This window comes from Pleurodeles waltl, chromosome 5 (assembly GCF_031143425.1).
Source record: "Pleurodeles waltl isolate 20211129_DDA chromosome 5, aPleWal1.hap1.20221129, whole genome shotgun sequence".
NCBI classification, from domain to species: Eukaryota; Metazoa; Chordata; class Amphibia; order Caudata; family Salamandridae; genus Pleurodeles; species Pleurodeles waltl.
In genome coordinates this window covers 1,616,743,914-1,616,771,892 of record NC_090444.1, presented here as the reverse complement: position 1 = coordinate 1,616,771,892, position 27,979 = coordinate 1,616,743,914, and the positions used below count along the sequence as shown (strand labels likewise).

Here is a 27,979-nt window from a genome sequence, read left to right as displayed (position 1 = left end):
TGAAAAATGACTTTGGAAGCTTTTCATTGCCAGGACATGAAAGACTTAAAAGTACATGTCCTGCCTTTCACTTACATGGCACCATATCCTATAGGCTACCTAGGGACCACCTTAAGGGTGACTAATATGCAAGAAAAGGGAAGTTTAAGACTTGGCAAGAGGTTTTGTATGCCAAATCGAGGTGGCAGTGACAGTGCACACACAGGCCCTGCGGTGGCAGGCCATGTTTATAGAGCTACCTAAGTTGGTACATAAATGAGTATTGCGTCATGATGAAGACCTGCTTTTGAGGCTTAGAGGGGCCCCCACACCCACATCTTGCTGGGTCAAAATGTCAACATCTTTTACAGACTGGACTGTTATTTGGTTCCACAAAAGGGAAATCACGAATTATACGATTGCTGCTATGAACAGGTTTTTGCTGCTGCCACAGTTAAATCAACTGGACTGACTCTCAAAGAAGCCAGCTCATCCCAATGGATTTACAGACAAAAACTCAGGAGGTAATATGCTTAGTCCCCCAGCAATGATGGCTAATATATCCACTTCAGTGGAGGAAAAAACCTGCTAATATGTGCTCTGTAAACAATGGAGAATGAGTAGCAAGATTTGCATCATGGAATGTGGCAGGTCTGGGTGCAGAACTGGTAAACCTGGACTGGTTATATTTCATTAAACCCTAGGTAGGTCTTTGTACACAAGAATCATGGCTCATAGAACCTGTTTTTTATGGTTGTGTGACTTATTTCACTTCTGCAATAGCAAACAAGTTCCATGGGCAGGGCTGGGGGATGCTTAGTTACACTGCTAGCCCTTATCTTCCTGGGTTGGGCTGTGTGGGCAAACTTGACCTGTCTCCATTATCAGATGCTATTTATAAAATGTGATAGAGAACACTAGCTACTGGTCCATTTTTATAACAATGTTGTTGATGCCAGTAACTCTGACATAGTGAAAGCATTGCAGCAGGATATGGCGCAAAGTTTGAGCAGATTCAGTGGTAGCAACGTGTTTGTTTGGATAGGGGATTTTAATACAAAACATTGCCAAGTGTCTCCTGCAATGTTGTGTGGTCTATTCAGCACCGAAGGGGAGCCTATTACACACTTCGGTCACAACTCATATGGAGATTAACTCAATATGTTATTAATGAGGTGTAACTTGATGTTTGCTTTTGACTCTTTAAACAGTGGCCCAGTTGTTACTCCCACTTTCATTGACCATGGCTGTTTTAATTTAATCACTTGCATTTTATTATCATATAATCTTAGGACCTGGGTTGGAAAATGTGTGCTACTAAATTCCCCTTTGAACGATCACAGTCTCATAGCTGCCTCGATAAGTAATGTTTGTTTCATAAATCAACAGGTGAGAGATTACCCAATACCATTGGCACACTCAACTAATAAGGGGTTGTAATGAGCAGGGCTTGAGTTGATAATGATACTTTTTTAATGAAAACTAATGGTCACAATTTATTGTGATTTTTTGACATACCTAGAGGAGATCAAGGAATAATCATCAGTTTCAATAGACTTTGCCGTATTACACACAGTTACAAATAGCATTCATAACAATAACCTTGTTAGATGATTTGACTTGATCTCATATCAAGGCCCACAACCAGCTATTGTCAACCCTTGAAGTGGTGCTAAGAGACCCAGAATGGATCTGCATTTGTAGAAAGATGTACAAGAAGCATTCTTTGCCCAGAAAATGATAATAAAAGAAGAAGCCTATCAGAGCATAATAATAGTTAGTGGACTTAAAAAAAGTAAACTCTTCGGGTAAATGGTGAACTATAACTATCTAGAGAAATCTTGTGAAATGGGGCTCCATATAGTGACCTTCCCCGGAGGTCTGAGCCAGAGACTTTTCCCAATTATTTTCAGACCTCGTGCCTCATAGGGGCCGCACTTCAAACAAGAGCCAGACAATAACATCTGTAGTCCCAACAGCTTCCACCCAACTCTTCTACAGCTTAGAGATTGATCTGAGTGATGTAATAGAGGCCACTAAACAATGCCCTACTAGAAAAGTTCTAAGCCCAGGGCAAATCTACCTCTCTGTGCCCCTCTTCTGACTAATGTACTTATGCCTTTCTGTGACCGGGCCGCCCCGGGCAACAGCGGGGAACCGGCAGAAACGGAACCGCTACGGCCGCGTTCCCAGGTTCCCCTGGAAACGCGTCCGCAACGAGGCCAGCGTCCTGACGTTGCCTCGGCAACCTCCGGTGACGAGGAGGCTCCGGATTGGCCACCAGGCGGCCAAAAGACGGAAGCTCCGGTCGAGAGGGAGAGAGCCGGGAAGGGAGAGAGGAAGGAGAACGGCGGCGGCGGCGAACCGAAGGAGGAAGAGAGAGACGGCGACAAGGACATCGGAGGAGGACCCCAGTGGCCTGGAAGCGGCGGAACCCGAACCCAGAGGAACAGCGCCCGACCGGAAGCAGGGGAGACCAGCCCAGACCGACGAGAGGACCTCCACAGAGCCAGCCACGACCCTGGAGGGTCGTGGCTCTACAAGGTACGGTCCTTCTGGACAAACCGAGGGGCACAATAAAAGGGGAGAAACGCTGGGGAAGGGAGGAAGGCAGGGTGAGGGGAGGGAGGAGAGAAGGGCACTTTAGAGAGCACCGGGAGAGCACAAAAGGGTAAAGTACGGAATATACACAAGCCCTGAAGTCCTCACTGGCACCTATATCACACATAAAACCCCCCCCCCTCCTTAAACCTTTTCCCAGCAAAACATATAAGTAGAAGACGTGGTATAAGGCGTCCGTTCCACTCACCAGCGGTATGTGTTCCCTTTTTCTTATATGTCACATCCGGGACCTGACGAGGACGATCCGGTACGCCACCTAGAGAAAAGGAAGAAAAGGGACACAGATTAGAAGGAAGATATTCACCACTCCAGAGAAGAAACTGGCGCTAAACGTCGTACTGACTTTTCATCAGTTCTTATTTCAAATTACTAATAAATACTTACCTCAAAAACCCAAATTTACCTCTCCTGAGTGTCTATACTGTGGGGACTGTCTACAGTGGTGTCAGAAGTGGGATCTTGTTTCTAATCCCTCTCCATAAAACAGTCCAGACAGTATACACAATGAGTGAGAGTCCATCGTTAGAGACCGTGATTAAGCAACTAGCGGAAGGGCAAAGACACTTACAACTAGTATGGGAGGCCCAACAGAGAGAGGCCAAAGAAGACCGAGAAACCTTACAATCTGCGCTGAAGAGCCAGGCGACCATACTGGCGAACAACCAGTTAGTCCATGAAAGTGCGATGAAAAAACTAACGGAGACTATCGCCGCTAGTAAGGTACATCCGAATGTACCTAGTTCCGTATTACAGAAGTATCAGGAGGGAGAGGATCCGGAATCCTTTTTCACCAACTTTGAACGGGTAGCCTCCTCCGCCCTATGGCCAGAAGATAAATGGGGACAATATGTGGCCCCCCTGCTCACCGGTCTCTTACAATCAGCATATCAAGCCGCTAACCCAGGTGGTGTCAACCCCTATCAAGACATAAAAACAAGTATACTAGAAAGGGTGGGTCACGACACAGAATATTACAGGATGAGATTTCGTAAAGCCAAATGGGGCACCAACGAAGACCCTAGAACCTTTTATTTTCGTGTGAAGGATCTAGCATTAAAATGGTTAGGCCATATTGGAGATAGTCGGGAGGAAGTCATCAAAACCATTATACTGGAACAATATCTCGATGGTCTACATCCATCCACAAAACACTGGATAAGACAACACCCAAAAGTGGATACTGAGACGGCCATCGATCTGGCCTGTGCTTTTCATCGATCCACCGATGTCAGAAACTGTCCCACGCGAAGTATCATTAAACCAGTTCTACCGTCCCCAAAGACATTTGTAAAAAGTCCACCCAACTATCTAGTACCACGTAGGATTCCTGAAGGCCCGCCTACCATGGGACCCCAATGTTATAGTTGTGGTGAATGGGGACACATCGCACGTATGTGTCCCCAGAAACAAGAAATGGGAGAACCCATGGAGATAGGGATGACAAGACGAAGGGTGTTATGTACTGGGAAGGGCGCCCTAAAATTTAAAATGATGATACAAGTGGACGGGAAAAGTGTATATGCCCTGGTTGACTCCGGCTGCAGCCAGTCAGTAATTAGGAAAGACTTGATAAATAATGATATAGAAGAGAAACAATGGGTATCTATATGTTGCATACACGGGGACAAGGCCCAGTATCCTATACAGGTACTCCAGATCAGGTGGGGACCCTATCAGGACTTCCTCCCAGTGGGGATAATGCCCCGGTTAATCGAGGAATGCATCATTGGGACAGACTACATCCACTTCCAAGAACTATTAGACTACGTCAGAGATAGCAAACAAACTAAGGATTGGTGGGGAGAGGCACCTTTTTCAGAGAGTGATATTGAGTGTCCGCTATATCGTAGAAAGTTGTCACGAAGAGAGAAACGACAGGGAAAAGGGGACTATCGGAAGACGAAAGGTGACAACACCTATGGAGAGATAGTGGCAGAAATTCATGAAGTTCCTAGTACTTTTTCCCAACAACAGAGAGAGGACCCCTCCCTTAACAATGCCTGGAGGTCGGCAGTAACAGAGGAGACAGAAGAGGTGGGTCCCTACTTTATAGTGCAAAAAAACTTATTATATCGGGTTACTACCACCCGACGGGGAGAACGTAAACGCCAACTTCTGGTACCTACCCACTATCGGGAACATGTTCTTACACTAGCTCATAATCACCCAGGGGGAGGACACTTTGGGAGAGAAAACACCGAGGAATATTTACTCAGAAGGTTTTATTGGCCTGGAGTGTACGCCCACATACGTAGGTATTGCGCCCAATGTCCCCGTTGTCAGTTAACCGAACCTAGTCGGCCTAGGAAGGCGCCTCTCCTACCCCTTCCCATCATCGATATCCCGTTCAAAAGAATAGGGATGGATCTAGTGGGACCTTTGATTCCTTCGTCAAAAGGACACACCTACATCTTAGTCATTGTAGATTATGCTACACGATACCCAGAGGCCATTCCCCTGACTAGTATGACAACCAAGACAGTGGCCCAAGCTATGATTAACGTATTTTCTCGTCTTGGGTTTCCACATGAAATCCTCACGGACCAGGGGACCCCTTTTATGTCCACCTTAATGAAACAAGTGTGTAAAACATTGGGGATAGCTCAGATCAGAACCTCCGTTTACCATCCTCAAACGGACGGATTAGTCGAAAGATATAATCGAACCATTAAAACCCTGCTGAGAAAGACTATCAATGAGACAGGGAAGGATTGGGATCAAAAGTTACCCCTAGTGTTGTACGCCATACGGACACATGAGCAAGCATCCACGGGGCATAGCCCCTTTGAGTTGGTCTTCGGACGCCAACCTCGGTCCCTTTTAGACATGGCGGTAGAATCCTGGGAGGCCGAGGCTGAGGAAGCAGGGACTCCTTTGTTAGAATATGCGGAAAAATTGAGGAACCACCTACACAGCTTATGGACCGACGTACACGCAAACCTGGAACAGGCCCAACAAACACAAAAGTCCTATTATGACAAAGGAAGTAAACTACGGGTTTTACAACCCGAGGACCAGGTCCTAATAATGAGACCCACCTCCGACCATAAACTCCTGGCCAAATGGCAGGGCCCATATCGAGTAATCAAAGCAGTTTCCCCTGTCACCTACCTTATCGAAATATCCTCCCGTCCAATAAAAACACAAATATATCATGTAAACCTGCTAAAAAAATGGGAGACCCCCGCACAACCTGAACGTTCCGTAGAAATGGGTCAGTTTGTGTGTCCCGACAAGACCCTAGATATCGAGTTCTACCCTACCAACCCCGATACTGAAAGTACCCTACCCATAGTAGACGATATTTTACCTGAAGGGCAAAAGCAACAAGCCCTTAAGGTTTTAAAGCAATGGCAACCACTCTTTTCAGAGAAACCAGGAAAGACGTTTTTAATTCACCATAATATACGCACAAGCTCAGGGCAGATCACCAGAGAACGCCCGTATCGTATTCCAGAAGCTAGAAAACACATAATCGAAGAAGAAATCAAAACAATGTTATCCCTAGGGGTCATCGAACCGTCCACTAGTCCCTGGTGTTCACCGGTTGTCCTAGTACCGAAGCCTGATGGTAGCGTCAGGTTTTGCATAGATTTCCGCAAACTGAACTCAAACTCCCTATTCGACACCTATCCCATCCCTAGGGTGGACGATGTTCTCGAAAAACTAGGGAAAGCAAAATACATGTCTACTATCGACCTAACTAAAGGGTATTGGCAGATTCCCTTAGCTCCTCCAGATAGAAAAAAAACAGCTTTTTCTACCCAGTCCGGGTTATATCAATTTACAGTACTGCCTTTTGGGCTTCATGGAGCCCCTGCAACCTTTCAGAGGTTGATGGATAGGATTCTAAAACCCTATCCTGCATTCTCCGCTGCGTATCTAGATGATGTAGTCGTATTTAGTGAAACATGGGAGGACCACTTAATACACCTACAGAGAATATTCCAAGCCCTTCAAACTGCTGGTTTGACGGCCAATCCCAAGAAATGTGTGATAGGTAAAACCGACATCTCCTATTTGGGATATCGGATTAATCAGGGTACACTACAACCTCAAAATGGGAAGGTGGATGCCATTTTACATGCCCCTCTTCCACACACGAAAAAGGAATTACGCTCCTTTTTAGGATTAGTGGGCTATTATCGGCGCTTCATTCCACATTACTCCACCTTAGCAGCACCTCTTACGGACCTACTCACTAAACGATATCCCAATCGACTTTTGCCTTTTTCGGAGACGCAAAACGCGAGTTTTGAACAGTTGAGAGTTTCCTTAACCTCCGATCCCATCCTGCACTGCCCAGATTTTACGAAGCCGTTTCACCTCTACACTGACGCATCGGATGTTGGGCTTGGAGGGGTTCTGACTCAGCCAGATAGCGAGGGGCTTGACCATCCGGTGGTCTACATCAGTAGAAAACTGGTTTCCCGGGAACGTAACTATCCAATTATAGAGAGAGAGTGCTTGGCTATCAAGTGGGCCATTGACTGTTTGCAGTACTATCTCCTAGGGCGGCCGTTTATACTATTCACGGATCACGCTCCTCTTACATGGCTGGCTGCGCATAAAGATTCTAACTCCAGGATACTGCGATGGTTCCTTGAACTGCAACCATTCTCCTTTCAGGTTCGGCACGTCCCTGGATCTCACCAGGCCCCCGCTGATTATCTGTCCCGATTTCCTCTGTCTTCGCCTGTCCTGGAACAGGACAGTTCTTGGGGAAGGGTGTGTGACCGGGCCGCCCCGGGCAACAGCGGGGAACCGGCAGAAACGGAACCGCTACGGCCGCGTTCCCAGGTTCCCCTGGAAACGCGTCCGCAACGAGGCCAGCGTCCTGACGTTGCCTCGGCAACCTCCGGTGACGAGGAGGCTCCGGATTGGCCACCAGGCGGCCAAAAGACGGAAGCTCCGGTCGAGAGGGAGAGAGCCGGGAAGGGAGAGAGGAAGGAGAACGGCGGCGGCGGCGAACCGAAGGAGGAAGAGAGAGACGGCGACAAGGACATCGGAGGAGGACCCCAGTGGCCTGGAAGCGGCGGAACCCGAACCCAGAGGAACAGCGCCCGACCGGAAGCAGGGGAGACCAGCCCAGACCGACGAGAGGACCTCCACAGAGCCAGCCACGACCCTGGAGGGTCGTGGCTCTACAAGGTACGGTCCTTCTGGACAAACCGAGGGGCACAATAAAAGGGGAGAAACGCTGGGGAAGGGAGGAAGGCAGGGTGAGGGGAGGGAGGAGAGAAGGGCACTTTAGAGAGCACCGGGAGAGCACAAAAGGGTAAAGTACGGAATATACACAAGCCCTGAAGTCCTCACTGGCACCTATATCACACATAAAACCCCCCCCCTCCTTAAACCTTTTCCCAGCAAAACATATAAGTAGAAGACGTGGTATAAGGCGTCCGTTCCACTCACCAGCGGTATGTGTTCCCTTTTTCTTATATGTCACATCCGGGACCTGACGAGGACGATCCGGTACGCCACCTAGAGAAAAGGAAGAAAAGGGACACAGATTAGAAGGAAGATATTCACCACTCCAGAGAAGAAACTGGCGCTAAACGTCGTACTGACTTTTCATCAGTTCTTATTTCAAATTACTAATAAATACTTACCTCAAAAACCCAAATTTACCTCTCCTGAGTGTCTATACTGTGGGGACTGTCTACACTTTCCTAATCTGTGGTTTCAGATCTCCAGCTTGGGTTCTGAACTGGCCTTGGGATTGTTGAGCAGTGTCTCAATCTATACCTTAATAAGTGCACTGTAGCAAAGGAAGGTAAAGTGTTCCTAGCTTTTATGGACTTGAGCTCAGCCTTAGACTGTCAATAGATCAAAAAAATGGAAATTAAGATGGATCTAGGGTTTAAGTCACATATTGTAAACTTTCTGAGGTAGCTCCATCTAGAGGTAATTGCCAGTGTGAGGTTTGGTCCAGCTGGGGAAAAAACTGTAGTCTTTTAACTTGATTGAGGTGTGTGCCAGGGCTGCGTTCCATTTTCTTTTTTCATTTTATGTTAACAGTTTGGAAAAAGACACTTGTTAAATTTTACGGTGAATGACCCAGCGGCTGAAATCATAGTGTACCTGCTTTGATCTACACCGGTGACAATGTCCTATTGGCCAGAACTGCGATTGGCTTGCAGGGATTATTAGATCAGTTCTGTGCCTTCATGAACAGCTTGGAGCTGATGGTAAACCAAGCAAAAATTGATATAATGGTCTGTGGATCCCTAGACAAGGAAAATAAGGCATTTAATAATAACAAGATAAAAATTAGCAATGTTTCTTGGTATCCTTACCTGGGAATACTTTTTGACAATAGACTCACTTGGGGTACTTTGAAAGCTGGTAGGGTAGCCAATTTAGCAAGGAGTACAGAGGTGGTCCTAGGTTTTACAGTCAGATTGAGTAGCAAACTGATGAAAGAGTTGGTAACAATTTACCTGGCTATGGGGCTGGTGTATGAGGCTTTTGTGACCAACCATGGTTGGAGAAGGTAGAAAATGGTTTCATAAAAAGGTTGCTACCTGTGCCTGTCTACCAGTAATTTTATGTCATACTGAAATTGGGCTAGGATACTTAAGTGACATTGTGAAGTTGCAACCTCTTCTGCTCTGGCTGAAAATATAGACTAAGCAGGAAATCTTATTTAATCATTTAATTTTAGCTGATTGTCTTACGTTGGAAAAGGGACTAAAATACATTGGATCACATAAATATACAAAACTGGTAATTGGTTGGAGCTAAGTGAATTGTTTGAAATCCATGTACCTTCTCTGCTAGTTTCTCCATATCTTTGACCAAATTGTTTTTAGCCAAATGCGCGAAGGAGAGAATGTTTAGAAATGCAGAAAAGTCCACTGTTGCTCCCCAATCTCAAATTCATATCTGTCTTGACATTGAACCTTATTTAATGTGTGTTAATGAATTATATCATAGGCTGTTGCTAACTAGATTATTGGTAGAACAGTGTTTGTTTCCTTTTTGCACACACCAGGCAGGTTTGCTACTAATCTGCCTGTCTGCCCATGCAATGGACACTCCGAACAAATCACATAACACTTTTTACTTTTCTGTACATGTTATTCCCCGCTAAGGAACATGTTTATTCTACCTTTCTGAAGCAGGCACATTTTAGACAGTGTTGGGCTGCTGTGGAGATTTTACAAACATTGCCAACTGTGAGGACATGTTTTTAGACTGAAATTGTTCTACAGCGAGCTATGCGCAACACAATACACAGTTTTATCATGAAATGTTATCCTTGCCTGACATGTCTCAGTTTTATGGATTTATGATTTTACATGAGACAACAATACTAGTATTGTTTAATGTATATTGTGTTGTGTGATTTCATTGTACTTTGTTTCTTTTATGGTCACTCGATGACCGAATAAAGATTGATTGAGGATGAAAAAACTATAATTGTATCATCAAGGAAAGTCTAGAGTGAGAGATGTAGATTTACTGTTCCTAATACCACATCTACTTACCTGGATGATATAGTGCTAGTTAATACTGTTACATCTATAGTATTGCTTGTTGATATTTTGACTACAGTACTGCAATACCCCTCTTCAGCCATTATTTGTAGTGTAAATCACTCACATATTGGCCAGGCCAAATTTATTAGCCATTCTTTGATTTCGCTGTCTTAGGTCTGTCATCTTAGGATGGTCCTCCCCAAACTTTTTGCCTACTTGCCTCATCTTTTTGCTAAATCGTTTTGTTGGCCTTAGGACTCCGAGTGATTTACCTCTTCTGACGAGTGCTAATGAACATGTACTTCTCCCATAAACATGGTAACATTGGTGTTTACACAATTGGCATATTTAACTTACTTGTAAGTCCCTTTTATAGTGTAAATTAAATACTACTAGTGGGCATGCATGACTGCCACTTTGACTTGGCATTTAATTTAAAATTATTTGCCAAACCTTAAACTCCTCTAATTACACATTCACCTCTAAGGTAGGCCCTGGGTAGCCCACAGGACAGGGTGTGATGTAAATAAAAGGTAGGGCATGTACTTTTATGTTTTGCATGACCTAGTAGTGAAAAACATCCAAAATCATTTTCATTACTTTGAAGCCTAATTCTCTCACAGGTTAACATTGGGAATCCATTAATTACATTTTTAAGTGGTAATTCTTGATTAGAAAGGAGAAGCTGTGTCATGTTTCATATGTTTGGAAGGGTAATGATAAATCCTCTTTACTGGTCAAGTCAGATTTAACATAACTTTTTTTGGAAATGCCACTTTTAGAAAGTGGACATTTTTCTGCTATTAACACTGTGTGCCTATAGCCTGTCTCTGAGGAGGGTGATAGCTGCACTTTGTGCATTCCCTCTAGACAGACACAGGAAGGTTAGGTGTGCCTGAATGCTCATCTGCATTCATCTGCATTCTGATGGCCCTTCCTGAGCAGAAAGGGAGGAAGGGGCCGACACATATACTTGAATAGGCAGCGCCTGTCCTCACACAAAGGGCTGATTACCCCCTACTGATAGTCTGGAGCCAGGGCTGAGTAAGAAAGGATACTTGTGAACTTTGATGACCCTTCTTTGAAGTCACCCCCACTTCAAAGGCTCCTTTGGTTATAAGTACTGGGTTTCTGACCTCATCAAATCAGGCATTCATTTCTGGACCTACACCTGGACTCTGACAGAAGAACTGCTGTACTGTATCAAGGACTGTCACTGTGCGGGACTGCTGATCTGGTAGGACTGGTTTTCTGCTGTGCTGCCCTGCTGGCTGTTGTTCTCTGACCATTCTGAGGGAGACCTTGATTCTGCCCTGCACCCACAATTTAGAAGAAAAGCATCAAGTAGCACAGAAAACACACATTCCTAAAACTCAATTTGTAAAGTGCATGCGCATTGAGAAAAAATACAGTCACTCATCCATATGGGAAACAGCTTTCATATTGCTGCTTTTATCACACAATGCCTTTACCGTGCAGCCTTTAACACACACATGTATTTACCCCACAGATATCTGTAGTACTTTTATGTCTTTACCATGCATACTTTTACCACACATGCCTTTACTACACATGCCTTTACCATGCATAATGATAAGTACAGTTAAGTATGTTTTATTTTGAGCATATTGTTTTCAAATAGTATGCTTTTTAAAGTCAGAAATTCTATAAAGTTATTTGTATTTTTAAATAGTTTAGAGATAGTTTCCAAAATTGTTTAATTAATTTATAGGGGAGGGATTATTAGACGTTAGGGATTTTAAGTGTAATTACATTCAGGCATTAGCAAAAATACCTGTCTATTTATTATTTGGGAACACAAAAGGATGATGGACGAAGTGCTGAACAATGCAAACACTCACCCCCAGTCACAGATCTGGATTAATCTATCATTCATTTGCTCACCCTGTCACCCTAGTTTGGACCCAGCCATATGCAAATCAGTCTTGACCCTGTTCCTCATGGGAACAGTCCAGCCCGAACTGCCAGGCCAGGTCCACCCGGGACCGGAAACAAGCATCCTGGGACCGGTTTCATGGTAGCACCCTTCATCAGCCAGGCTAGCTTGAATCCAGTGGCACAGTGAGCATTATTAAGGTACTGATTATGAGTTTGGCAGTAGCACCACTATTCTGCTGCAGCGGTGGTCCTAAGAAGACCGCTGCGCCGGCAGTCGCCCATTTGACATATTACGATGTATGCAGCCTGAATTGCTGATCGCGGCAATGGAGTGCTTCCTGCCATCGGCGCTGCGAGCTGCAACGTTGGCGGTGTGTACTTGGTCGCCATCATAGCCGCAGCTAACCGCCGAGCCGATTGCGAAAACACAGCTGGACTGGCGGTCCCCTTTTGGCGGTAACCTGACTGCTGTAGGTCATGGTGGTGCAAAGCAAAAGGACAGTTCCCATTGCATGGATTCAAAAACAACACAGCTGACATCCATTGGCCAAATGAGCACACCCGCAAATCACACTATAAAACAGATCTCATCCCACACCATGAACCTGTGCCTCTCCATTGCAGTACAGCAAGACAGGGACCACATATCATTGTTTTATTTTTTGTGAGATAAGGGAGCCCTTTTTTCCATACCATTTAACACTTTCCACACACATCTCTTTTTTTCACCAATACCACTTGTCTTGCTTTTTTAGCCCTTGTCACTCACTTTCATTTACAGTCATGTTATCTTATAAGAATCCACATTTTTCTGAGACTGAGTTGACAGTCATGGTAGATCAAATCATAAGAGTAGAGCCACAGTTGTTTACAGCCCAAGTCAAACAAACTCATCTCAGTAGGAAAATGGAAGTGTGGCAAACAATAGTTGAGAGAATGACTGCTGTAGATACCACCTTGCACACAAAGGAGGAGAATAGGAAGAGGAGGAATGACTTGAGGGGGAAGATGTGTTCCCTGGCCTCCAAGCAACACATGGAGACCCATACGACTGGTGGTGGTCCTCCCAGCACCCCATTACAACTCTTTCCCTATGAGGAGAAGTTCTTGGCCATCCTGCATCCTCAGGGCTTGATAGGAATAGCTTGGGGAGCGGACTTTGTTACCTTCACCATATTAACTGTGACAATCCTTCAATGTCCTGTATGGTCTCATCTCAGCTTCTGCAATTGTGTTGTCCATCTACTTTCCTAACATGCAATACACAAAGTATCAGAGACGTTAGACTGTCAATGTGTATTGTTGTATATGACATCACATGTATCAATCTCCATTACATTTCATATGTTAGATTGAGGTCTGTAAGTATGTTACTATTAAAATATCATCCCAGGACCCATGGTATGAGTCAATATGTAGGCCTCAAAGAATCATAAACGTTTTACTAGACCTGCACGTCGAGTAACTTAAAAAATCTACTCGACCTAACTGTGATGTACTCGACCCGTAAACAGGTCTGAAATTGTGTGATCCTTGGCAAAGAGTTTATAGAGTCACATTTTTCTTCATTCTCAAATATGCTTGCAACTTCAAATATGTGAGGTCAGCATTTCTGCAGTACAAAAATAAACTCTTTTGTTTGATTACGTGGATTAAAGTTTGCTGCATGCATCACAAGAATCTAGCTCACATATAGGGGACACATGACTCAAGACTTCTCTTAATTTACTAACAGCATTGCCATCAGGGCAGGAGTGTTTCTCAGTTTGTTCAAACACTCTATTTTAATAAATATATTACTAAACCATGATGTGGTAGCGTATTGTCATCTACACACAGTACATTTCCAATAAATGTCCAAAAACCTCTCAACTAACTTGTAGCTTTACTGCTAAAACTATACAGTGTATTAACAATCTGTGAAAATTGGGTTTCAGAAAACATACCCTTTGCACATCAACACGTAAAGTATTCTGATTTGTTTTCATCCTACTAAAATATTTTTTTTCATCGCACAGAAATATAACAAATGGACTTTCACAACTACTGAAATATATTTTGAAAGTTTGCACAGTTGAATTAGGCCCTCATTATGACAATGGCGGTAAATCCTGCTTACTGTAGCGGTGACAGCCGCTAACATACCTTAGCGGAGGCAAACATCCGTTCACCATATTATGACACACACACATCAAACCGACAGAATACTGCCACACACACATATCCGCAGACCAAAGGTCAGTGTTAAAGTGTCAGTACAATCACCCATACCGTTATGCCAACAAAATAACACCCACCTCATTATGACACACAAATCACAATGGCAGACATTCAACGGCGGTAAACCATTGGTGGTACACACCAGCGCGGACGAATGGCCATCGAAATACTAAACAACACAACATTGGCCAATACCAAAAACACACACCTGACACTGATACACACACTACACCCACCCACCCACAACACTATAAAACACACACCCATATTACCCACAACCCTTTACGAACACCAAATATTGCCACGAGACAGACACGAATATCACAGAAACAACTACACACACACACCACAAACACCCATTCATCCATCATGCACCCACATCCCACACCCCACCAAATTCTTCAATACCCTCTGCACAACACACACACAACACCCATGTTCCCACTAAGGCACCCCCGTTTCGCTGATGAGGAGTTACTAGTCATGGTGAAGGCAATAGTTAGGGTAGAGCCACATCCTTTTGGAGCACAGGTACCGCAGATATCCATTGCCAGGAAGATGGATCGTGGACAGGGGGAACGTCATGTGACAGCATCCAAGAACAACATTCCGTGGCAGCAAGGCACCAGCTCACCATCCACAGGACTGGCAGTGGACCCCTACCTCCTCTCCCACAGCTCCCAGCATGGGAGGAGGAAGCCTTGGCAATCCTGCATCCTGAGGGACTCACTGGAGTAGCCAGAGGACTGGACACTGTTGAGTCAATATATACTACTTATCACCACTCCATACCTGCATGCCATCTCACCCACTCACCCGACTCCCATCACTCCATTCCATCCCACACAGTGCACTTACACACGTGACCAACCCCAATGCCAAGTCCTGCATGCCATACCAATGCATGGACAGCCCTCCCAGCCCTGCATGTACATCCTTCACCAAAACATGCACAGCATGGAGTACTAACAAACACATAAGACATCACCATACACAAACAAAGGTGGCAGGGCAACAGCAACGATAGAGGGGAAGCTAGGGATGCATAATAGGTCACTGACATGAAGCATAATACATCACTTATATCCCCACTGGTGCACCAGCCAATCCCAGTGGTGAGAAGGTGCCACAACTATCCAGTTCCCCAACAGAAGATGCCCCCAGTGATGACAGTAACTCTGGACTTCAGGATCTGGATGAACTTCCTGGCCCATCAGGGACCACTGGTCAATTGGCAACCCCAGCCCACTCCCAGTCCACCACAGAGCCTCCCCCCTTCATTATTCAACACCACAACACCGACCCAACGTCCCCACACCTCTGTCCCAGGACACTTAAATCAGCAGTGTGCCCACCTGTAGAGGGACCCCAGTCCACACCTCACACCCAAGACAATCAGGGTCTTGGGGTCAGTGACAGTGGACACACCATTCAGGGGACACAAGCAAAGGGGGACAGGGTCACTCAGAGGACAGCTGTGCACCGGGGGGGGGGGGGCAGGCCCAAGGCACCGACTCTCCAGGAGGCACTCAATAATGTCCTGGGCGCTTACTAACAATCACAGGACAAGCTGGGCCAGATCCTCACCAACATGTAGGAGAACAAGCAGCTGCAGGAGGTACACCATCAGGAGATCAGGGAAGATTTGCAGGCACTCAACACCACCATGGTCTCCATAGCAGGGGTGCTGGCTGACATGGCCAACATCATGAGGAAATGGACAGCACACCAGCAGTCCCCTAACACTAGCCAGTCTACTGACTATCCCCCCACATCTGTTGCAGCTAGCAGACAGGACGTCCTGCCACAGGACCCACAGGCCACCAGCACACCTCACCCTGCAGATGGTGAACTACCTCACAAATGTTCCCTGTGAAACCAGACAGAAGCCAGAGACCCTTCCCAAGACCAAGACCACCGCCAGGAAATGAGACCCTCCTGATTGTCCCCCTTGTGTCCCACCTTGTCACCTTGTCTACTCTGAACTGCCTTTGCTCCCCTTCCTATGGCCCCTTGGATACTGGACCTGTGCTACAAACAGACTGGAACAATACCCTGGACTTACCTCTACCATGACCCCATTCCATTGCACTTTTCCATCTATAATTTGCACTAAAATAAACACCCTTGAACACAACTTGAGTGATAGTGTTTTTTTGTGATTCAAATGTGCAATGATGGAAACAGTCACATCTTGTGCAAATGATCTGAACACTGTGATAGCATACAAATAATGACCAGTAGCTGTCTGTAGTCATCACATCAGTACACAGTTGCCATAACACCAACATCTGCAAAACGAGAAGGCATAGGTGACAGTAAGTTGAGATGCAAAGGAAGTGAAGGCCATCCTGCTACAGCCACACTGAAAACATCAGTAGTCAGAGGAATGGTCAGTTCCACTGTCTCACCTGTGTGTCATTGGAAGTATCGACTTATAAATGATGTTCTGTTGTCCACATCCTCATCCTCTGTCTCCTCATCCTCACTGTCCTCGGAGTCCACTGCTGCCACAGGGGCATTTCCAATCTCCTCCTCCTGCAGAAAAGGCACATGTTGTCTGAGATCCAGGTTGTGCAACATGCAGCATGCTATTATTATCTGGCAGACCTTCTCAGGTGAGTAGCACAGGAATCCACCTGTCAGATGGAGGCATCTGAACCTGGTCTTCAGGAGGCAAAAGGTACGTTCAATGATCTGCCTCGTTCAGCTATGTGCATCATTATATTGATTCTCATCCCCTATTATGGCATTCCTCAGAGGGGTCAGGAGCCTCGATAGGTTTGGGTAGCCAGAGTCACCTGCAAGTATTGAGGGACCAACATTAGCCTTACACAATGGTATGGGGATAACTCCTAAAGGCATACAATGACATACATTATGTGGCTACTCAGGCTCACCTATTAGCCACACCCTGTGCCTCTGTGGTTGTGCCATCACATTTGGATGCTGCTATTCCTCAGGACGATGGCATCATGCACCGACCCAGGATATTTGGCAGTGATGTGCGAGATGTACTGGTCATCCAGCACACCATTTGGACATTGAGTGAGTGAAAACTCTTTCAATTCCTGAACACCTGTTCATTGTGATGGGGGGTAGGGACAAATGCAATATGTGTTCCGTCAATCGCCCCCAATAATGTTAGGTATATGTCCGATTGCAGAGAACCCTGCCTTCACAGTGGCCAAATCTTCCACCTGGGGGAAAGCAATGTAGCTGCACATGTGTTGGACCAAGGCAGACAAAACCCTTGCCAGCACTATTGAGAACATTGGCTGTGACATTCCTGCTGCCAAGCCCACTGTCACTTGGAAAGAACCAGTTGCCAGGAAATGGAGCACTGATAGAACTTGCACAAGAGGGGGGATCCCAGTGGGATGATGGGTAGCTGATATCAGATCAGGCTCCAATTGAGCACACAGCTCTGTGATAGTGGCCCTGTCCAATCTATAGGTGAGTATTATGTGCCTGTCCTCCATTGAGGCCAAGTCCACAAGGGGTCTGCACATAGGGTCTTGTCTCCTCTTCCTATTAATCCGCAGTGGTAGGTATCTAAGGGACACAAGAGTGAGTAGGGTCACAATTTGTACAATTGAACCACCACCTCAGTGTACATAGAGCATTAATGTGATGGGACAATGGGAATGGCAAGGTATGTGCACTGTATAGCAAATGACGCAGTTTTCGATTATCTGAATGTTGTCCACCACCATAAAATAGCGACCGCCTGTCCTGTATGTAGGGACAGGTAGAAGTGAGGTAACTCCGCTGGCGTTGGGCGTCATGGCAAAAGGCGGTCTTGCACTGCCCTGCTATTCCTAATTGGCTAATATGGGGCTCTATGGAGTATAGTGGCCAAAGGGGATCAACGGCGGCGGTGACTGTGTACCCTGCCGCAGACGTGACTGCCAGTTTCTGTGTGTAACCTCACTTGATTCCTGACTTTCCACAGGACAACACCTACACTGTGTGTACTGCTTTAACCTGTGTCTGGATCCTGCCATGGCCCGTGTGACCGGTGGGAGGGCCCCTGTCTTCTCTTCGGAGGAGTTGAAGCGCTTGGTGGATGGGGTCCTACCCCAGTATGGACAGCTGTATGGCCCTCCAGATCAACAGGTGAATACACTTTGGGCACAATGCATGTGACAAGGTTGCATGGAGATGTGTGTGCAAGCATCGTGTCATTTGGGGGGGTGGTATGTCTGGTGATAGTGTACATGGTGAGTGCCAATGGAGATGGAAATGGGATTTGTGGGCCATAAGGCTGGATTGTATATGTAATGGTGTCCTCCTGTCTGTATTACCTCTGCAGGTCAGCGCCCATCAGAAGAAGGGATTGTGGTGTGCCATCACCAAGGACATGTGGACTCTTGCGGTCTACAGCAGGTGAAGCACCCATAGTAGGAAAAGGTGGAAGGACCTGAGACGCTGGGCCCGGAAGACTGCGGAGGCCCAGCTGGGGATGGCCTCACAACGAGGGCAGGGTGCCCATCGGAACCTGATCCCCCGGATGGCCCGCAAACTGGCAGTGGCCAACCCAGAGCTAACTGGGCGCTTGAGGGCATCACAGCAGCCACAATGGGGTAACTACAGTGAGAGTAACAACAATAATTGGTAGGTGTCATGGGATCCTGGTGGTGGGTTTTCATTAGTGGGTGCCCCTTAATGCCAGGACAGACATTGCAGTGTGATCCAGCTCAAGGGAAATAGGTGGATGGCAAAATCTGGTAACCTAGCTAGGTTGCATTCCATGTCAGACAGGACTCAGTGGGTCCCAGGAGGGGTGCAGTTAGTAGTGGTTGGCTCTCATCTTGCTGTGGTACCTAGCCAATTGAATGCCAGTTCGTGCATAGTGCACAATCCTGATCCCTGTGTGTGATGGTAATGTGTATACCAACTGTGGTGTTGGTGCTGTAATTTACCCAGTGCTCCCTTTCTCTCTCTCCCCCTTTTTTCCTTCTGTCATCCTGTCCATGGGTGCATTAGCATCATCCGGCGGAGCAGCAGGGGCACAGGCTACAGAGGGAGCTGCATCCCACAGGACCCAGGAGGCAGAGTCCACCAACGCAAAGGGAACCAGTGGGACAGAGGGCGAGGGGAGCACCACGGCGGAGACAGGAGGGGACAACACTGACTCTGATTCCTCCTCTGATGGAAGCTCCCTGGTGGTGGCAGACACCTCTGGGACCACTGTTCCAAACAAAAATGACAGGGAAACCTAAATATTTGGAGCAAGAGCCCTCACACATCCAATCGGATGTCATGCTTCATCATCGGGGATGCTCCTCATCAGACTGGTGCTGCAATGTTTGATGGGCTCCCCACAAAAGGGGGCTCTTTGCCAGAGATCTTTTATAGTGATTGCCGTAATGATAGATGTAACGGATATTGCCAAGTTACAAACACCAAATGAGCAGGAGAGAAGAAAATAAAATTGGCTCAAGACCTAGCCCATACTCGCCCACTACCGGCCCATGAGACCTCTAAACAAACAACACTTTTGAATCTCCCCCCTGTTACCGGTCACTATCCATGTGGACAGTGTAATGTTTGCCCGCTTACTAGGCACCTGGAGATGTTAGACTTGGAACCTATAGGTAGATGGCGCCTGACCAAGCACACTCACTGTAACACACGTAATTGCATTTACATGAATACTTGTCCTTGTGGTCTCCGTTATGTTGGGATGACCACCAGACCAGTGAAAGTAAGGATTAATGAACACCGGAGCAATATCAGGTGCGGTCGCATATCCACCAAGTTATGTGCACATTTTTTTAGATGCCCACCATAGTCCTGATGATTTGAGGTGGGTGGTTCTGGACTCTCCCAGAGTCACGTCAAACAATCCACGTTCCCTTTTTTTGACCGAACAGCGATGGGTCTTCAAATTAGGGACACACAACCAAGGGTTAAACGACGAGATACCGTGGACAAGCCTTACAAACTAAGCAACATAGTACTATCTGTGTTCTATGACTATGAGAGTTCTGTCAACCTGGGGCTGACATATTATTTTTTAATGCTGTCCCCCTCCCCTACCACTATGTATTGAAATAATTGCTTGGAATGCAGTGTGCGAGTTTCATTCCTATTGTACAACCACCATTTAATATTTGTAAGGGTTTATTTTTCTCTTATTTTTCTCTTATTGTCTTTTCCTGGCTTTTATTTAAAAAAAAATCCTGACTGGTTATCATGTGACACCCATTCTGCAATGTTTCCTGATGATTTTATGGTTTGTTACTTTGAGCTTTTTCTATGTCGGTCCGAAGGAGAGAGTTGCCCCTTCGTGGCTATGTCTTTCTTCTACTTCCACAGCCCCTCACCCTGTGAACTGGAACAAACCAATCAGCACACGACTCCGCCTTCCGGGTCGTTCAACGTTTATGCACAGACGGCCGCGTTCCATGTTCACTTTCCAGAAACACTGTTGCGGGGTAGGTCCCTAGCTTATGACTGGCTGCAAAAATCAACTTAGCAACTTCTAATAATGTTACCCACTTTACCCTAGCGAGTACATATGCAGACAGAGACCATTTGAGGACTGACTGAAGTGCGCTTTCATATGTCTTATATGACCGATCTTCCTTAACTACTGGTTTTGCTTCAGAAATTGGGTTCAGTGTTGTTATATTTCCTCTGCTTCAGGCAATTGAGGTTTGCTATTCACATGCAATATTTGTTTTTACATGGCAATGCAGGTGATTGGTTATTGCTTTACTCGACACCACATTTTTTGAGGCTAAATTTTGGCAGTTGTGGAACGTACTGTTTAAGGATCGTGATTTGGTTCACCTTCAGGCTACCTTTTAGCATTTAAAGGACTGAGAGAAAAAATCCTTTTTGATATACTGCCTAGATTGAACGTGTTTTATGTGTCTTTAGCAATTGCACCAGTCTTCTAGCATGTGTATACCTAAGTAGCAGTGTTCAAATTTTGAGACGGTAAGCTGTGATATGTACACTTTCCTCACTACCACTGAGCAGTTTCTTCACGTTTTTGCACTGAGTGCCACATGATATTTATATGAAAATATGTGATTTATGTTGGGCATGCACCCTTTTTTTGCAGGGCGACCTTTTCCATTCGAACCTGATGTACAGTTAGCTTAAGTAAGTGACTGTTTCTTAGTTGACTGACTTTAGAGACCTATTGTTGTCTGTGAGTCTAACAAAGGTGAAGTTCTGATATTTGTCCTGATGAAGCATCGCTGGATCCGTGTGGACCTTTGAGACGTGAAACATGTTGACCCATGATTTAAGGGTGTATGATGATTTCCTGCCCCCTTTTTTGCACCGTGATTAAGAGAGTGATTGAGCATGATTTCTCAGTTGTCACTCTCGGCTTGTTTTTTAACCTTGACCTAGACCTTATGTTGATACAAATAAACTCCTGATGATGTTCTAGGTCCTGAGCCAATTCTATTATCTTCTCTCCTGCTCATTTGGTGTTTGTAACCTGGCAATATCCGTTTTTACGGCAGTCACTATAAAAGATCTCTGGCAAAGAGCCCCCTTTTGTAGGGAGCCCATCAGACATTGCAGCGCCAGTCTGATGAGGAGCATCCCCGATGATGAAGCATGACATCCGATTGGATGTGTGAGGGCTCTTGCTCCTAATATTTAGGTTTCCCTGTCGTTTTTGTTTGGAACAGTATACTCTGATTTTGAGACAGATTACACTTGGGAGACTGTACACTGAACCATGAATCTCCCTCTCCCTCCTTTTTTAGTATACCTCTGGGACCACCCCAGCTACAGGTATAGCCGCCACCCGGTACCAGCACTGCCCTCCCAGTAGACCCCATGCCCTCTCACCCAGGAGGGTAGGCATCTCCTTTGCCCCAGGCACCTCAGGCCCTTGCCCAGTGAGCCCTGCTGCCCTGAGATCCATCTCTGTAGGATGGTCAACCATTGTGAATGCCATCCAGGGACTGGCATCCCAGATGTAGCAATGCAATGCATTCCTGGAGGGCATCCACGGTGTATTGGTGGCCCAACATAGAGTGTTTCAGGCTCTGGCCTCCTCTCTGATGGCAGCCAGTGTCCCTGTTCCTACTGTCGCCCCTCCAACTACCACTTCCCAGTTCCAGTCACCTCAACCCATCCCATTCACACATACAAAGAAGCATTCACACAAAACATCACACAAGAGTAGCATAGTCAAACACAGGCAGCACACTTCAGACCACAAGCACTCACACAAACACCAGACAGTTGCACACACAACAACATCCACTGCCTACACTGTTTCAGCCTGTTGCTCCTCTTCCTCCCTCACAGTCACAGCCACACTCACACCTGCATGCACCACAACCATCACCACACCAAGCAGCACACACACCTCACTTGCAGACAAATCCAGAACATCCATCCACGCTTCCCCTGTGTCCTCGCCCACTCTGTCGACCCACCCCTCATAAGAGACACAAATGCACGCACTCAGACTCCCAACAGCCATCCACCTCACATCAGCACACTGTCCATGCACCTGCACCCAAGACCAGCAGACATACACCTCCAACAACCGCTCCCTGAACCTCCACTCTAATTCCTCCTCCCTCATACCACCCTACCATCCCTAAGAAGCTTTTCCTTGGCCAACTTGACCTCTTCGCTCCCCCTCAACCCCCCATCCTGCCCATAAGAGCAAGGTCCCAACGACCCAGCCCAGCACCTCAGCCAAACAGTCTGCCACTGCTCCCATCAAATCAACAGCTGCCTGCCCGAAGGGGCCCCAGAATGTGACAGCTGCCACTCCTACTGTGAGCACACCCCTGCCTCAGAAAGGGGGGACTAGGGTGGTGAAACTCAAGGGACATGAGACGGGGACAGTGGAGGCATCTCCTAGTCGTGCAGGCAAGAAAGGGAAGGTTTCCACTCCACCACCCAAAAAAGGGAAGGATCCCACTCTATCACCCACGAAAGGGAAGGATCCCACTCCACCACCCAAAAAAGGGAGGGCTCCCACTCCACCAACAAAGAGAGGCAAGAGGCCCCCTCCACCAGCAGTGGGCAAGGAGTCCTTACCTCCAGCAGATGTAGGCAGGGTAACAACTCAACCAGCAGTGGGCAAGAAGCCCTCACCTCCAGCTGAAACAGGCAGGGTAACACCTCAACCAGCAGTGGCCAAGGAGCCACACCTCCAGCAGAGGCAGGCAGGGTAACACCTCCACCAGCAGTGGACAAGGAGCCCTCACCTCCAGCAGAGGCCGGCAGGGTAACACCTCCACCAACAGTGGGTAAGGAGCCCTCACCTCCAACAGAGACACAGCAGCCCTCACCTCCAGCAGAGGGCATGTAGGCCACTCTCCAGGGACTGCTGTACAAGGAGCCTACTCCAGAACCAGTAGGTAAGTTCCCCACCTCAAAGACTGGGACCTTGCAATCCTTAGCAGAGAGAAATGGGCATGGAGCCCCCTCCAGAACCAGTGGGCAAGTTCCACACTTCAGAGACTGTGACCTTGCGCTCCCCAGCAAAGAGTACTAGGCATGGAGCCCCCTCCAGAACCAGTGGGCAAGTTCCCCACTTCAGTTGAGGTGCCCCCCCACCCTCTCTTCCCCCTGCGGTGCCTGCATATTTCCAACATGATGCCCCTGCACAGTGTAGTGCAGATATTGTCAGGAAACAATTTGGGGCTTGGACTGTTCCCTTTGGCCATGTGGGCCTTTTGTACTTTGGACTGGCCATTGGCCCTTTCTGGACATTTACTCTTATTTTTCTTTTCACATAGACAATATGGTGGCTGTTGGCATCAAATTACAATATCAGTTGTTCCTAAATGTAGTCCTTGCATTATTATGACGTGGGTCCTGTGACATTGTTTTTTCTCTGCAGCTGGTTGTGTGTATGGTGTGTGCGTGAATGGTGTGTTTTGTGCATGTGTGTGTCACTCTCGTTTTCCTCCCTCCCTCCCTTTTGTGCTAGGCAGCTATACTCGCCATCATCGTCTTCGTCAGCATCAGTGTTCCAGGTAGACCATGGCGTAGAAGAGCATCAGGAAGACCTGTAGTTCTGGTTCCATGGTGGCGGTGGTCTTCTCTGTGTCCCTGATGGTGAGTCTTCCATTTTCTGTATTGTGTTTCCGCCAGGCTTTTGATGGCATTCGTACCACCCCGGAAATCCTGACTGTTTGCTATGTTACCATATGGTGGGGAGTACCTTGTCTTTCACCTGGCTGTAGGTGGCTACCGCCGTGGTCAGTGGTGTTAACGCCCTGGCGGTTGGTGTGGTACATTGGCTGTCTATGGGAGTTATCACCACTATGGTCATAATTTGACGGTAATTACTGATAGCCTGTTGCGTTATTACTGCCACTGTAACAGTCACCTCCATTGTCATAATGACTACCGTAGTCATTTAAAGGTTGTGTGTTAGGAAAAACCTGACTCTATATATACTTTTATTTTATATTGTAAACAGCAGGTGACACAGTTCACCTTATAAAGTCCTGGAACACTGCAGTCAAGGAAAATTAATTGTAAGACAAAATTACTTTTGATTTCTGTCTGTGAACACAGAGCATATGTGACATAAGAACATTTATTGCCCCTTTTCAACAGAACACCTGTTCTTTGTAAGTCCTAAAAATAATTTGGCCTGATCAAATAAGACTCCATAGCGAGTGGTTGAGTAGATTTTTCAAGCCCTGATATGTAAATGTATAGTCCAACCTAACTGCAGTTTGGCAACATGTATGCAAGACTAACCATTTGTCAAGTGTTGGGAAGTAAAGAGAGTGAAAAGACTACAAATACCATGGGGCCCTGTTTCTGTAACTCTAAACAAGAAGTTACTGTTCTCTTGCCCATTTTCACCTGTTTGCCATGTCACAAATGATGTTCACTTATCATGGAGTTTACCATTTGTCTAGTGTTGGGAGTTAGAAAGTGAAATGACTACAACTACCACAAGGCCCTGTTTCTGTAACTGAAAATAAGAGCCTATTGTGGTCTTGCCCATTTTCACTTGTTTGCCATGTCACAACTGATGTTTACCTCTCATGGACTAAGCAATTTATATATAATGCCCTACTCAGAGATGTGTCTGCCTACCTAGTTTGAGGTTGTCCTTGTTTCCTCAAACTGAAAATTCTGATGGCTTAAATAACCCCTTACCAAGTGTGTACATCAGTTATTTGTAGTGCATTAAGGCCCTCATTATATCATTGGCAGGAAAAAACGCCTACAGCCGCGACGACAGCTGCCAAAAGACCATCACTGCAGCTACCAGCCGTCTGCCATATTATGACCAAAGCCGAATTTCTACCACAAGAATAGCGGAAATCTGGCTGTGGCCATACCGGTGGATGGCAGTAAGGTGGTGGTTCTACCACCAGCAGCGCCATCCCAGTAGACCACCGCCAGCCGTACTATGACAATTAATACGGCCTGGCGGTGGTCTGCTGGTGGGTGCTGCTGGCGGTAGCAGCACCCCGTCCCGTCTCCTGCCGGAGGACCCCCTGTATCCTGATAAGTCGGGTCTCCAACAGGGGAGGGGAGTGGGGGTGTTGTGTGTGTGTGTGTGGGGGGGTGTTTGAATGTATGTGTGTGCATGAATGCGGGTGTGTGTTGAGTGTTGAATGTGTGTTTGCATGTGTGGATGTGTGAGTGCTTGTATGTTGTGAAATGTGAATGCGTGTCTGCGTGTATGTTTGGATGTGTGTGTAGATGGGTGTGATTGAATGTATGCATGCGTGTATGTATGTGTGAATGAGTGTCTGTATGCATGTGTGTATGTGTAGGGGGGCGTGGATGTAGGGGGGAGGGGTGGTGGGTAACTAGAGAGTTAAGGAGGGGTTGGGGGGTAACTGGAGAGGTGGGGGAGACCCCTATCAGTGACAGGGAAGGAATCTCTGTCACTGATATGGCCTACCACCATGGTTACAAATGCCACAAAAACCATTGCAGTAGGCGGGGTCCTAATCCCGCAGGCGGCACAATGGCGGCCGCTGGGCTGGAGATAGATATCTACAGCCGGCAGCTGTTACCACCGTAGCGGTCAGAGTGGTACATTGGTGGGTTGGCTTCAGCCAACCCGCCAATGTCAAAACGTGGCGGTAAGTACCGCCAGCCTGTTGGCGGTACTTACCGCCACATTATCGCCGAGGTCGTACTGACCCCCTAAGTTCTGTCGGCCGATTGGAAGTGGCAGGTAACCCATTAACTCTATACTGCACACACAATGACTAATGCTACTTATACAACCAAGTTGTATGTTCGCCTGTTTTGTACACAACTAGGCCTCGGAATGGTCAAATACACCTTACTTCTCCACTGTTTTGGCTTAACTGTTTGTTAGATGTCATGTTCATTCCTTCATCTGAAATGCATCCTATCAGCACATCTAATTAGCTGCTCAATTCTAATAGTTTTTCCAACTCTACAAATGTCTTGTCAACAAGTTCAATACCATGGAAATATATCACAATATGAAACCCTACCTATTAAGATATTCCGAGGTCCCTACCTACTGTGACACAAAACATTTGGCTGTAGATTCCACACTTCTACCAATAACAATATTCTCTATTTCACAACAGGTCGATCTGACACAGCACCTGTGTAGAGATTGTCCACTGAACAGACTCCAAACGCACACCCAGATGAGCCCTCAGTGACAGCACTTCAGGACGTGTGGAAGTGAATGACGAAGCTTGCACATCTGACTAGCCTGGGCAGAAGGCAACAGTGAGTCTCACTGTGCCCACACCAACACTTCCCCCCCAACTGCAACAACAGTTCAGCCACCAATATTCTTCCCAACCTATGTACCTAGCACAGTTAGTCAAATTTTTGTGCCCCCTCAATCCTGGATCCTGAAGTGCAAATCACCAGCCCTTACCAAGAGGAATCGGGACCCAGTTGAAGAGGGCACTGTGGGCCAAGGGCACAGGCTTGAGGTGGTAGGGTACATGGGAGGGATGCTGTGGGCATGCAGAGTGAGGTCACTGGGGCTACTCATGACCAGGAGACCATCAGCCAAGTCTTGGGTGTTTATCAGGAGTCCAAAGGCATGATAGACCTGGTACTTACCAAACTCCGGGAAATTAAGAAGCTGCACAGGAACATGTATCAACAGATGAAGGCCCATAATTCCAACATGAGCTCCGTAACAGGGGTGCTGATGGACATTCATACAACCCTGAGCAGGGCTTTTTACCCACCATCTTCTTCTTCCTGTAATGCAACTACATCAAGCCCTTCTACATCTGTGGCAGCCACAGGAAGGGAGGCCCTGCCAGAGGAAGAAACACCTTCAGACACCCCTGCCTCTGCAGCAGCAGAACCCCCCTGCCCTCACAAGCAGGGTGGTCCATGTAAAATTCCAGCAGGTACAGATGGCAAGACACCCAACACTGCCAGCAAGAAACTTCAACTTTAACTTTCTCCATTGTGGTTCACACATTCAATCTGTGGACTAATTCTGATGAGAGGAGTTATCTGGACTTTGCATTTCAGACAATTTGGCATCTACATCTATGGTTCCATTCACCATGACAGACTACTTCACTTCTCTTTTATGCTTGTTTTTGCACTAAGTATGTCTTCACTTTTACCACTTCAATAAATTCACAAGTCACAATCTCATTATCTACTGTAGTAAATTTCACATTTAGCAATGTGGAGATGTAATACCGTCTGGACTATACAATGACAAAATAAGCTGCTTGTGTAAGCATGGAAATGTTTCATGTACACAATGTTTAGCTCAGGATCACAACAATGTCACACCAACACATGAATAAAGGTATCTCATGTTATAACAT

At 46.6% G+C, this 27,979-nt stretch overlaps 1 long non-coding RNA gene across 1 annotated transcript in view; it reads left to right on the top strand.

The window, feature by feature from the left end:
• Nucleotides 1-27,747, top strand: part of LOC138297418 (uncharacterized) — a 147,444-nt gene extending 119,697 nt beyond the window's left edge. Inside the window, exon 3 of the long non-coding RNA XR_011204093.1 lies at nt 26,753-27,747. This is a non-coding gene — a long non-coding RNA (uncharacterized lncRNA). The remainder of the gene's footprint in view (nt 1-26,752) is intronic.
• Nucleotides 27,748-27,979: the final 232 nt, after the last annotated feature.